Raw genomic sequence first — 12,947 nt, forward strand, 5'->3', positions numbered from 1 at the left:
TTATGGTTTTCTCCAAATATATGCCCGGGAGTGGGATTGCAGAATCACAAGTACTGAAATTGAAACTGTGATTAAAAAATTCCCAACAAACAAAAGCCCAGGACCAGATGACTTCACAGGCAAATTCTATCAAACATTTAGAGAAGAGTTAACACCTGCCCTTCTGAAATTCTTCCAAAAAGTTGAAGAAGGAATACTCTTAAACTGATTCTATGAGGCTACCATCACCCTGATAACAAAACCAGACAAAGATACCACAAAAACAGAAAATTACAGGTCAATATCACTGATGAACATAGACACAAAAATCCTCAACAAAATACCAGCAAACCAAATCAAACAATACATTAAAAGGATCATACACCATGATCAAGTGGGATTTATCCCAGGGATGCAAGGATTCTTCAATATCCACACATCAATCAGTGTGATACACCACATCAACAAACTGAAGAATAAAAACCATATTGTCATCTCAATAGATGCAGAAAAAGCCTTAGACAAAATTCAACACCAATTTATGATTAAAAACTCTCCAGAAAGTGGGCATAAAGGGAAACTACCTCAACATAATAAAGGCCGTATATGACAAACCCACAGCTAAACATCCTTCTCAATGGTTAAGAGCTGAAAGCATTTCCTCTAAGAGCAGGAGCAAGACAAGGATGTCCACTCTTGCCACTTTTATTCAACATAGTTTTGGAAGTCCTAGCCACGGCCATCAGAAAAGAGAAAGAAATAAATGTACCCAGATTGGAAAAGAAGTAAAACTATCACAGTTTGCAGATGACATGATATTATACATAGAAAATCCTAAAGATGTTACCAGAAAACTGCTAGAACTCATCAATGAATTTGGTAAATTTGCAGGACACAAAACCAATATGCAGAAATCTCTTTCTTTTCTATAAATTAACAATGAAAGATGAGAAAGAGAATTTAAGGAAACAATCCCATTTACCATCACATCAAAAAGAATAAAATACGTAGGATTATTATGTCATCTTAAACCAAGATTAAATTATATTTTTGAGGAAACAGGATTGATAAACTTCAATATAAAATATGTTAAGTGAGATATTTAATGTATGACTATTCCTACCATTAACTATTGGCAGTATATACCTTATGCTTGACTTGATAAAACATTGCAATAACACAATTACACAAATGTGTTTAACTTAAGTTAAATATGAAACATTTTCCTGGATTATAGAAGGCTTGGGAAACAAGTTAATGTAAAAATTCCTGGTCAGCCATGAGTCAAATGAGCATAAATTTGGATTGATTTTTGAATGAGCAGAAATTTGGACAGCTTTTTAGTGCAGTTCAGAGTTATTAAACTATTTATTTTGCATTAAGTATTAAAACTCTTACAAAGGCTTGTTGCAAAGCCTGCTCTAAAATATATCATACACCTCATTTCGCATGGAAATGAATAAATATCTCAATCTCAGTATAGAATCCAATTAGACTTTCTTCAATTCAGTTTTGGTCCAGAATAGCTCTGACTGACCCATTAGAAGAATTAGAAACTTTTTAGAGTAAAAGAAGAATGCTTCAGGATCTTCTCTTCTGAGTTTCTGTTTTCTCTCTCTCTATATATATATATATATTTTCACTTGTTTGTCAATTTATTTACCAATACATATACATTTATATATAAGTAAAGAATATGCACATATATTACATGTGAATTACATATATGTGTAAAGAAAACCTTCACATCTAGCTACAAAAATGTTTGTCACTTACCAAAAGATGTTCATTAAAATATGCTCCAGTGAAAGTGTTTGGCTGCACCCTGCAGGCCTGCAAACCTTGTAATTTCCCAGCTGCGAGACGGAAGAAAGAGCCTGGAGACACCACGATGTATTGGATAGGGATTCTTACGCATTTGAAGCAAAAGTCCTGGACCGACACTGCCACGGAGAGCAGACGGCAGGCAGGACATTGAAGCACCTTCGCTACTGAGGGGGAAGAAGGAGGCTACCAGTTAGATGGGGAATTGACGTCAGGTTGGCTCGTCAGTTACCAGAGAAACCAGCACCTGGGGCAGGGGCAAGCATGTAGGCAGTTACTGATTAAGCCCTATAATTAAGAGGATTGGCTAGTTATGTGAGTAGGTGTAGGTGAAGCATGGACTAGTCAGGCAGGGGATGTACAGGGAACAGGAGAACAGCCATCTTGATGGCCTGATCATACTGGCAGTTAGTGTGCGCACTGTGAACTCGATAAATTGCCTGCCCTGGAATATTCACATCAGATAAGTTCCTAAAACCAATACAAACCAGAAAAGAAGCAGTAAGTTTGCCTTACTGCATTGTTTGAAAAGGAAAAAAATTAAACTAGGACTCTTATTACACTATTTAATCAATATTCTTGTAAGTAGAACAGTTCAATTTCACCTGTGAAATATACTAATTGTTAAGAAATTTTTAATTAATGAACACCAAATGCAAAAACATTTGGTTTCATGGTGTTCATGTGTTTGCAGAAACACAAACACTAAATGTGTCTTTATTTGGACAAGATTGTTTCCTAAGGATGATAATCCAGAGCCTTTCAATGCACTTTGGAAGTGCATGATTTCCCAATCATTTCTTACGTGTCAGAATTGCAGATCACCAGTTCTCCATTTCCATGGAATAAAGAATGATTTCTGGCAGGTGACTATGGATGACCTGGGTTTTATTTCTGATCTCTTCTCTAGCTCTGACCTTGGTTAAGTCACTTACTCCACCTACTTCAGGTTTTTCATATGTAAAGTGGGGATGATAATCCTTGCCTTGAAAGGATTGGTAATGAGGCAACAAAGTAATGAGTGTGAAAGGACTTTTAAATGTGGTTTTGTTTGAAAATAAAGCTATTGTTTTTTGGTTTTGTTTGTTTTTAACATCTTTATTGGAGTATAATTGCTTTACAATGGTGTGTTAGTTTCTGCTTTATATCAAAGTGCTTTCATTTTTGCTTTTATTTGAGTTTATTCCTTGAAGAAAGATTTGTAGGTTTCTTTCCTTCTTGTTTTCAACGCCTCACTATTCCATTTTAATGCGTATCTAGACTATGCTGCTTTTTGTTGTAGGTAAAGTGTACATTAAAATGTTTATATCCAGAAACAAGTATAAATAAGCATTTTACTTCTTAATAGAATGAGGCAGGAATAATTTATTTTTTAATCAACACTGGATCTGACCTGAGCTAGGCCATTTTAGGCTCCTCAGCTGCACACAGTAAACAGGTGGATACTCTAAACACATTTTGGTGATTGCCATTTTAAAGATGATTGCCAACGTCACTGAAAGTGGGAATTAGGCACCAAATTAAGCACCAAAGCTGACAAGTAAAGCGGACTTTTACATCATCAAAATAACCAAGTTAATTAGAGGAAGAGCATTATAAAAACAGAGCCTCAAAAAACAAATTTAAAGGAAAGCCATAAAACCCCCAGTGTCTGAGGTGATGACGGAAATCGTATTGCTAATGTGGTGCCCATCACCACCTCAGGCACAGTTGAAACAAATCAATACATCCTTTGCGGGGAGTACACTTTTCCAAAGCTATATAAAGCTTAAATCCTTTCACACTTTATGTCATCTTTCAGGATTTCCTCCTCTTAGACTCCACCCACTCCACCCCCATCACCATCACAACACGTATCCCAAAATAAGCAGCAGGAGCTTTATCAGGAGAGATGGGAGTGAGCTGCAATTATACCCTGATTCCCAAATGAGAGCTATTTTTCTTTGGGGCTCTCCTGTCATGATATTATCATTGAACTGGTACATTTTCGTCTTGCACAGGAAAAAAAAAAAAGAATGTACAATTCTGGTACGTTTGATTTATGATTTGGGAATGCTGAATGTTGGAGACAATAAATGTAAAATTAAGCAATATTCTTAGAGACAAGATGTCGACCCATCCTTTATTTACTTTTTTTTTTTTTTTGGAGTGCTGCTCCTTTAGTGGATATGCATATAGTCTAGATGCTCACCTTTTTCTTATTTCTTTTCCTATTTATTCAGCTTCTTATTTTAGACAAGCTACGCAGAGGAACTTTTCTTTTTCCTCTGCAGACTCTCCTCTCATTCTACCTTCTCTTCTGCAGGATCTCATCTAGTCTCTACGCTAAAATTACAAGTCGTACAAGTCAACGACTCTCGAAGTTATATCATTAGTCTAGAGCTCTCTTTTGATCTATAGTCTATATACCTAAATATTCAACAACCTATTGGGTATCTCCATTTGAATTTCCCCAGACCCTCAAGCTCATCACATAAATAAGAGAACCACTATTATCTACCTCGGCCAAATCTCTCCCCTTCAATGTTCACCACCTCAATCAACGAATGGTGTTATACTTCTCCTCAGTGCCCAAGTCAGAACCCTCAGCATTTTTCCTGACACATTTTCCTTTCTCACCTCTGCCTATAATCACCAGGTTTGCCAGTTCTACCTCCTATATATCTCTCAAATCAGTCCACCTATCTCCATCCTCACAGTCAGTGTTATTTATCAAGTCCCCATCAATTCTTGTCTAGATCATTTCAAAGCCTCTCCATCACACTCTGCCTACAATTTTATCGCCCCTCTAAGTGATCCTTCATAAAGCTATCATAGTGGCCTTTTACTACTGTAAATCCAGTCATGTCAGTTCCCTGCTTAAAATGCTTCAGTGGTTTTTCAGTCACCTCAGGGTTAAAATGCAAGCTCTTCAGCATGACATTCTCTGAGATCTGGTCCCTGTAGCCTGTCCAGCCCCACGTCTGACCATTCCCTACCATTCACCTTGTCCTGCAGGTGTAACAAATACTGTTTTGCAGTTCTAGGAAATTGCCCCACTCTCAATCACTCCCCTCTTTTGGACATACTTTTCTCACGGCCTAGAATATTCTTGGTCTCTTTCTTTGCTTGTTTAGTCTCTGTCATCAACAATTCTGTTCAATTGTCACTTCCTGGAAAGTTGAACTCCTATATTATGAAGGTCTATAATCGCATCTCTGTTCTCACCAATTTCAGTATTTATGAAGAACTGAATACATGTGCCAGGCAGTGGGCTAAGAGCTAAAGATATACAAAGATGAAGACACACCTCTTCTCTCTATGAAGCACTTGGTCTAGTCTAGCTCCCCTTTCACATGCTGTAGTGTTTGTTTACATTCTCTTTCATTATCCTCTGAGCTTCTAAGGCCAGGAAATTTTGGTCTTCAATGTCCAGCACAGTATCTGGCATATTCCCTGTGCTCGATAAACATGTGAACGAATAGCTTCAGCTTTATCCGTATATGGAAGATGATTTCAAGGGCCTTAAAAATCCTTGTAGTATTTAAAGAATAAGCATGCTTATCTCCAAATGGGCAGAGGTATTATCTGTATACCTGTGGTAAAAGTCCTTCCTGACATGCTGCCCTGTCTCCCTTCTCCTCATATCCATTTGCACTTTGGCAGAAGCCCAAGCTGTGTTGGGGCATTATTTATCTAATACTTCCTTTCAGTACAGGTCTTGGTTAGTGGCATGAAAACCCCAACTTTTCTATTAAATTAGGTCCATCTCTCTGACAGAATACTCAACTTGCTTTTCTTATTTTGCATTCCAGTTGCTTTAATAGACATCCTAGAGTGTTTCTTATTAACCCTCACTGGAGTGCCATGACAGCTGTAAACCATTAGCTATTGGGCTTGCCTGCAAAGCACTGTGCCATGATCGCATGATTGATCCAATTCATGCAACAACCATAATTCTGAATTTCTGATGGGTTTTTAATAGGGATGGTTGGGGGGAGAATGTATCTCAGAGCTACTAAAACTCATTTTTCCTCCCAATCAATGCCAGAGTGAATTTGAGAAAGCATTTTTTTGTTCTTAACAACCAAAAAGAAAAGAAAATTCATACTTCTTGCCTGATGAGGTAAATTGTAGGTAGTCTCTGGAAATGTCTTGCAGAAAACAGCTCTCCAAAATTTACATTTGTCATTAGCTGCATGAATTGTCTGTACACAGAAAAAGGAAAGTGAGTTGGGAAATGTTTATGCACTTCTCAAAAATGGCTCCCAACTGTTTCTATGCTGTTCTCTTTCTTCGCTAAGGAGATGAATGTCATTCACGTACTTATACAGTGGTGTCCCCGAGATTCTGGGGTCTCATCTAAAAGTACAGTGTTCCCAAAGGATCTCTGAAGAATGAAGCAAAGCTTGATCACTTCATTTATGTATTATTCTTTAGAAATCAAAAAGGAGATTAAAAAAGGAAAAGCAAAATACATTATCTCAGTCAATATCAGCTACTCAAATAATTGACTAAATTTGAAATGGAGAAAATACAATGTTTCCATAGAACCTTGCATGCATATCAATTCTTAACTCCCTCTCCTATGATTCCACTTTTACAGGATGCTGAAAGGGAAGGAAATATTCCTACACAAGATGATAGTCACTGTGGTACCACATTTGATTGTTAAATTTCCCAAGAATACTTTATTATTCATAAATTTATTCACTAAATTCTTCTCAAGTGACTACTTTATAACAGACACTTGGTGTGGTGCTAAGAACTCAAAAGTGCTAAAAATAGACCTCTTCCATGTTTTCAATGAACTTATAGAAATAGAGATCAGCATTAAACATTTTTTCACAAAAATAAGCATGATTATAATTTATGATAAAGGATAGAAAGTAAAGAGCAAAATGTAAGAACATAAATCGTTAAGCAGTCACACCCTCCCTGTCTTTCACCTGGCCCAGCAGTGCTCCCAGAAATGGCGTGAGCTAACAATTCCTCAGCCCCAGTGTGAGCAGAGCAGCCTATTGTTTTGCTGGAGTCAAGGTGCATTGGTGTGTTGGCCAGGAACCAGCTGGGGAGCGCCCTGCTGTCTGACAGCCAGGGATGGCCCCTGCCCTGGACTGGAACTATCTATGATAGGCCACTGCCTGGGAAGGTCTGTTTCAGGTCTGTCAAAAGAAAACTTGATATTTCTTGAAAGACATGAAGACCCGAAGCTTACTTTTCTAGCTTCCAAGACCCTTTCCAGACTGTCCATAGCAAAAAAAATAACATCATTTATATATCACTGGCCAGTTCCAAGCTCATTATCCAGCTTGAACGTTACATCCACCCAGGGATGCACAATTTAGTATTCTCATTTATGAGGAAATCAAAGCTCAGAAAGGATACATGACTTGCCTGAGGTCACACAGTTTATACATTATGGTTCTGGGGTTGAGGCCCAGCTCTCCTAAACCCAAAGCAGGCGCTCTTTCTACCATGTCACAGTGTTCACCCCTTGGAGGCATTCATCACCCCAGTTCCTGGATGATTGTTAAGATCCTCATTGAAAATTGAGCATTTAGTTTAAACGCTTCAGGAAGTTAGATTATTGTATCGATGTAAAAAATAAAACCCCAGAGTAAGTCTTACTCTTTGAAGGATAAAAAGGCTTCTTTTTTTTTTTTTTTTTTTGTAGCTCACACAAGGACCAGAGTTGAGGTATTAAAGCAACAGTCCCAGTCAGCTTTTGCTCCTGCCTAACAGGGGACAGAAAGAAGGGCTGTGAGCTAGACCTAAGAAAAGTTGCATATCAGCACATGTGCTTTACCTTAAGATATCCCAGTCTGCAGCTGAGATCAGCCTTTTTTTTTTTCTTTCTGGTTTGCTTCAAGTGTACAGGGGTCTTTGTTTTCTCAATTAGTACAAGGTTTCTTTAAGGAGCAGAGGTAGTGCTCAAATCAAACTAGTATGCAGTTATGCACTCAGTCTGGAATGCTCCAGAGTCTAGGAGGTAAGGTGACCTTGGGAAAGCAGAAATTTGCATTTAGTACATTCTCTTCTATGTTTCTGGCTTGTCAGAGTCTGGGGTGCAAGAACAGCAGCAAGATTAAAAGCACAAAATTTGAAATCAGGCTGCCTGGTGTTGAATCTTGGCTCTGTTACTTATCCTCTGTAAGTCTGAGAGGAAGTTATTTAACATCTGTTACCTCATCTATAAAATAGGAATGGAAGGAATTTTTCTCCTATTTTTTTTCTCCATTTCTTTCTTCTCTCTTGTGTTCTTTCTTTTCTCTCTCTCTCCTTCCCTTCCTTCTTTTTAGCTGGCATCACACAACCTTCCTTTGCTTCCTTCTGAGGAATCTACCACTTGTATGTCTTCCCACCATGGAGGTCAAAGAGGCCAGATATCCTCTCAACCCGACCCCACCCCCATCCTATTGGTTAAGACTCCAGCATGTGGCCAACAATTCTTCCTGCTGAGGCTTTGCCTCTGGAAGGAGGAGTGCACGCATATAAGGAGAGATGAGAATTGGATGATGCTAAAAGCACAGCAGAGGCAGCCTGGGGCATCCAGGAGCAGGAACCTTAAGCAACATCTGAGTTGGCTGCCTCCTCCCACCCCTGGCATACCAGCTCCCTACCCCATCCTCCAGCCTTCCTGAAGACTCTGTTAGCTTCCCCATGTCCATCCAACACAGTTCTCTAAGCAAACCCAAGTCAGGTTCTATTGTTTTCCTCTAAGAATGCTGACAGATGAAATGTGAAAAATAATACAATTGCAAGGACTAAATAGGAAAACACAGATTGAGCACTTAATACATTGACTGGCCTATAATATACAATTAATAAAATATTAGTTATTATACATATCATTATTAAAACTAGTACTGTTCTAGCATTACAGGTTGTCTTATTATTTATAAAAGAAGTTGAAAGGTTTTTTTCTGGGCATAATTTAAAATACGTTTCTGACTAAAAGAGAATGAATGATAAAGTATAAGAAATTTTAAAAATAGAGACGATTATGAGGAAGGAAATGGAAATAGTTCTTTCTCTTCTTAAAAGTCAATACACGTGAATGGATAAAGATTCATCTGTTGTATAACACAGCTGATGTGTTATATGTGGTATATACAGCTGATGTGTTATATGTGGTATATACAGTTGATCTTTTAATGACATGGGTTTGAACTGTGTGAATCCACTTATACGCAGATTTTTTTCAATAAATATGATCCGTGGTTGGTTGAATCCATGGAGGCAGAACTGGAGATACAGAGGGCTAACTACAGGACTTGAGCATCTGCAGATTTTGCTATTTGCAGCGGATGCTGGAACAATCCCCCATAGATACCTGGGAATGACTGTATTATAACAATGGGATATAATTCAGCCATGAGAAAGAAGGACATACTGTCACTTGCAACAAGATGGATAGATCTTGAGGGAATTAGGCTAAGTCAAATAAGTCAGACAGAGAAAGACAAATACTGTATATTATCACTTATATGTGGAATCTAAAATAGCCCAACTCATAGAAATAGAAACTAGAATGGTGCTTATCAGGGGCTGGGGGTTGAGGGAAAAGGAGAGATGTTGGTCAAAGACTACAAACTTCCAGTTATAAATGAAGAACCACTGAGGATCTAATGTACAACATAATGATTATAGTAATAAAACTGTATTATATACTTGAAAAACAAAAAAGAGTAATTGGTGTGGCAGCTATGAAAATAAGTCACTTGGATCTCCCTTCAAGAAAAAACTCTCAGTGCAGCTGCAAGGAATGTAGTTAGCTGCCAGCCGTCAACCCCTAACACCTTGGAGATCCTCCTCAGCTTTGGAGCTGCGGCCATGCTCTTCCCAGCCAATAACTGAGCATGGTTGAGGTACCAGACCCTAGCTAATTCTGCCTAACATGAAACTCCTCTAATGGTCCACCTTTGCTCTGGAGTTCCCTTTTGGGTTGGCAGGATGGTCAGATCTGCTTTGTGGAGAGGGTTTTCTCTACTCTCCCATGTCCCAGGTATCAGATCTGTATAGTGGTCTAATGGCTACTTCTGCCCAATCCTGCTTCCTTCTTCTTTTGTCTTTAACTCCCCTGACAAACAGAGCACTTACACTCCTAATTCCATCATGATGTGTGCTTCCTGTATGAACCAACTAACATAAGGGAATATTTGCTTTCAGTCTTTTTTTCTAAATGTCTGTGTTTGTGTGTGTGTATGTGTCTAATTTTTGTTACATAATTGAGTTCATATTGTAGATTTAACTTAAAAATTTTTACTGTCTTTCCATTAAATATTAAAATGTTTCCATGTCATTAAAGTTTTTTCATCAATATCTTTTCTATTTTTTTATTTTTTTAATTTATGAAGCTTCATTCATCTGCTAAATCCTATCACCTTAATTATTTATTTATAGGTTGAAACTAGAAGACTAAAAAGTGAGATCAGGCCCCAACCTTCTATGCTATGACATTTATATTATTGGAGACATAGGAAACATCAAAGCCACCCCATTTTCTTAAGCTGTAACCAGATTGGACCAAAATGAACATTTTCTACTTAAGAGTGTATGTACTTGGGGCAGAGGGTTAACTACATTTAAATGTGTCACCATTGATACAGAGCACAATTTGCCTGGTATTTGAAACACATAAAAGAGACAACTTTTCTCTGGCTTAATTCCTCAAGTTAAGTATTCCACTTTCTATTTGTAATGATATGACACAAAGATTTGAATGTGAAGAGGAACATTCCAATGCTTAAGACCTTCATCAATCACAGTGTAATAAGACTCAAAAGTACTGCAACTCCATTTTTTCCTTACTCATAGAAACTCACTCATAGAACCTATATTTGCAGCTTAGACTTGACCTTGATGTCAAAATGAGGTTCCTTTCAGTCAGGAGTTCTTCCTGCAAATTCCATACAACGATATGTGAATTTTATGTTTAATAATGCACTTACATATCTAGGGTACTTACATATCAATGTCTTTTTAAAGGTTAAATAATGATTGTTTTACATACTTGTATATGTTATCTCATTGAATTCTCACAACACCAACTCAAAATAGGCTTTATTAACACCACTTTTATTGTGAGGAAACTAAGTTCAGAGAAGTCAAGAAACTTACCTGCAGGCACAAAGTAAGCAGAGCTGGGGAGAAGAGCCACCGTTAGAACCCAGACTTGCCTATTCTGAGCCCATGCTGCTCCAACCTCCATGCTGCCTTGGCCCCTACCATACTCTTACACACCAGAATCTGCATTTAATGACAACCTTTTACCTCTATTCCTTGTAGCACTTGTCCTAGCCCTGGACAAAGAAAAAATTGGGGGTCAGCATACTGCTCATGGTCCCTCTACTTAACTTAATCATTCTGTCTTCTAGTTATTGTACAGAAAGTAGTAATAGACTTTCATTCAGTCACTAAAAGGTTGTGGGACATCTACTATATGCAGGAAAACCTCAAACATGCCTTTGTTACCTCTATGGGCTGTGGGGGAAAGATAATAGATTAGTACCATTCCATGTGATAGACAACATGATAGAACTTTACAGAAGGTTCTATGCGAACATAATCTGAGGAACAGAGTTGCAGTGAAGCCTTTTAAGGAAGCTGAGTTTAGTGGACTTATTGAGCATTCCAACACAGTTACAATATTTGCAAAAAGAATCCACAGTAATTTTAGGTATAACTAAAGGATTGTGTGTGTGTGTGTGTGTTTTGAGGGAAAAGGAGAAAAAGGGTTAATAGATATTTGGACTGATTGTGTATCCCCAAAACTTATGTTGAAGTCCTAACAACTAGTGTCTCAGTATGTGACTATACAGGCATACCTCAGAAATACTGCCGGTTTGGTTCCAGACCACTGCAATAAAGCAAAATATTAAAATAAAGCACGTAAGAGGAACTTTTTGGTTTCCCAGTTCATATAAAAGTTATGTTTATAATATACTGTAGTCTATTAAGTGTGAAATAGAATTATATCTAAAAAAGTATATACCTTAATTTAAAAAAATAATTTACTGCTAAAAATGCTAATCATCATCTGAACCTTCAGCTAGTTGTAATTTGTTTGCTGGTGGAGGATCTTGCCTCAATGTTGATGGCTGCTGACAAATCAGAGTGTTGGTGGCTTTGGCAATGTCCTAAAATAACACAACAATGAAGTTTGCCACATCAATTGACTCTTCCATAAGGAATGATTTCTCTGTAGCATGCAATGCTGTTTGCTAAAATTTTAACCACAGTAGAATTTCTTGCAAAATTAGAGTCAATCCTCTCAGACTCTGCCACTGCTTTATCAACCAAGTTTATGTAATATTCTAAATCCTTTGTTGTCATTTCAACCATCTTCATGACATCTTCACCAGAAATAGTTTCCATTTCAAGAAACCACTTTCTCTGCTCATCCATAGGAAGCAACTTCTCATTTGTTCAAGTTTTATCATGAGATTGCAGCAATTCAGTCACATCTTCAGGCTCCACTTCTACTTCTCCATCTATTTATATCACATCTGCAGGGACTTCCTCCATTAAAGTCTTGAACCCCTCAAAGTCATCCATGAGGGTTGGAATCAACTTCTTCAAAACTCTTGTTAATGTTGATATTTTGACCTCTTCCCATGAACCATGAATGTTCTTGGTGGCATCTAGAATATTGAATTCTTTTCAGAAGTTTTTCAATATACATTGCCCAGGTCCATCAGAAGAACCACTATCTATGGCAGCTATAGACTTATGAAATGTATTTCTTAAATAATAAGACTTGAAAGTCAAAATTACTCCTTGACCCAAGGGCTGCAGAATGGATTGTGTTAGTAGGCATGAAAACAGCATTAATCTCTTTGTACATCTCCATCAAAGCTCTTGGGTGACCAGGCACACTGTCAGTGAGCAGTAATATTTTGAAAGAAATCTTTCTTTTTTCCTGAGCAGTAGGTCTTCATGGTGGCTTAAATTATTCAGTAAACCATGTTGTAAACAGATACATTATCATCCAGGCTTTATTGTTCCATTTATAGAGCACAGGCAGAGTAGATTTAGCATAATTCTTAGGGGCCCTAGATTTTCTGAATGGTAGATGAGCATTGGCTTCAACTTCAAGTCACCAGCCACATTTGCCTCTAACAAGAGAGGCAGCCTGTTTTTCAAAGATTTGAAGCCTGGCA

At 37.8% G+C, this 12,947-nt stretch overlaps 1 long non-coding RNA gene across 1 annotated transcript in view; it reads right to left on the minus strand.

The window, feature by feature from the left end:
- Positions 1-2,011, minus strand: part of LOC132360660 (uncharacterized) — a 398,216-nt gene extending 396,205 nt beyond the window's left edge. Inside the window, exon 1 of the long non-coding RNA XR_009501150.1 lies at positions 1,756-2,011. This is a non-coding gene — a long non-coding RNA (uncharacterized LOC132360660). The remainder of the gene's footprint in view (positions 1-1,755) is intronic.
- Between the last annotated feature and the right edge of the window lie 10,936 nt (positions 2,012-12,947).

Source organism: Balaenoptera ricei, chromosome 2 (genome assembly GCF_028023285.1).
Source record: "Balaenoptera ricei isolate mBalRic1 chromosome 2, mBalRic1.hap2, whole genome shotgun sequence".
Taxonomy (NCBI): Eukaryota; Metazoa; Chordata; class Mammalia; order Artiodactyla; family Balaenopteridae; genus Balaenoptera; species Balaenoptera ricei.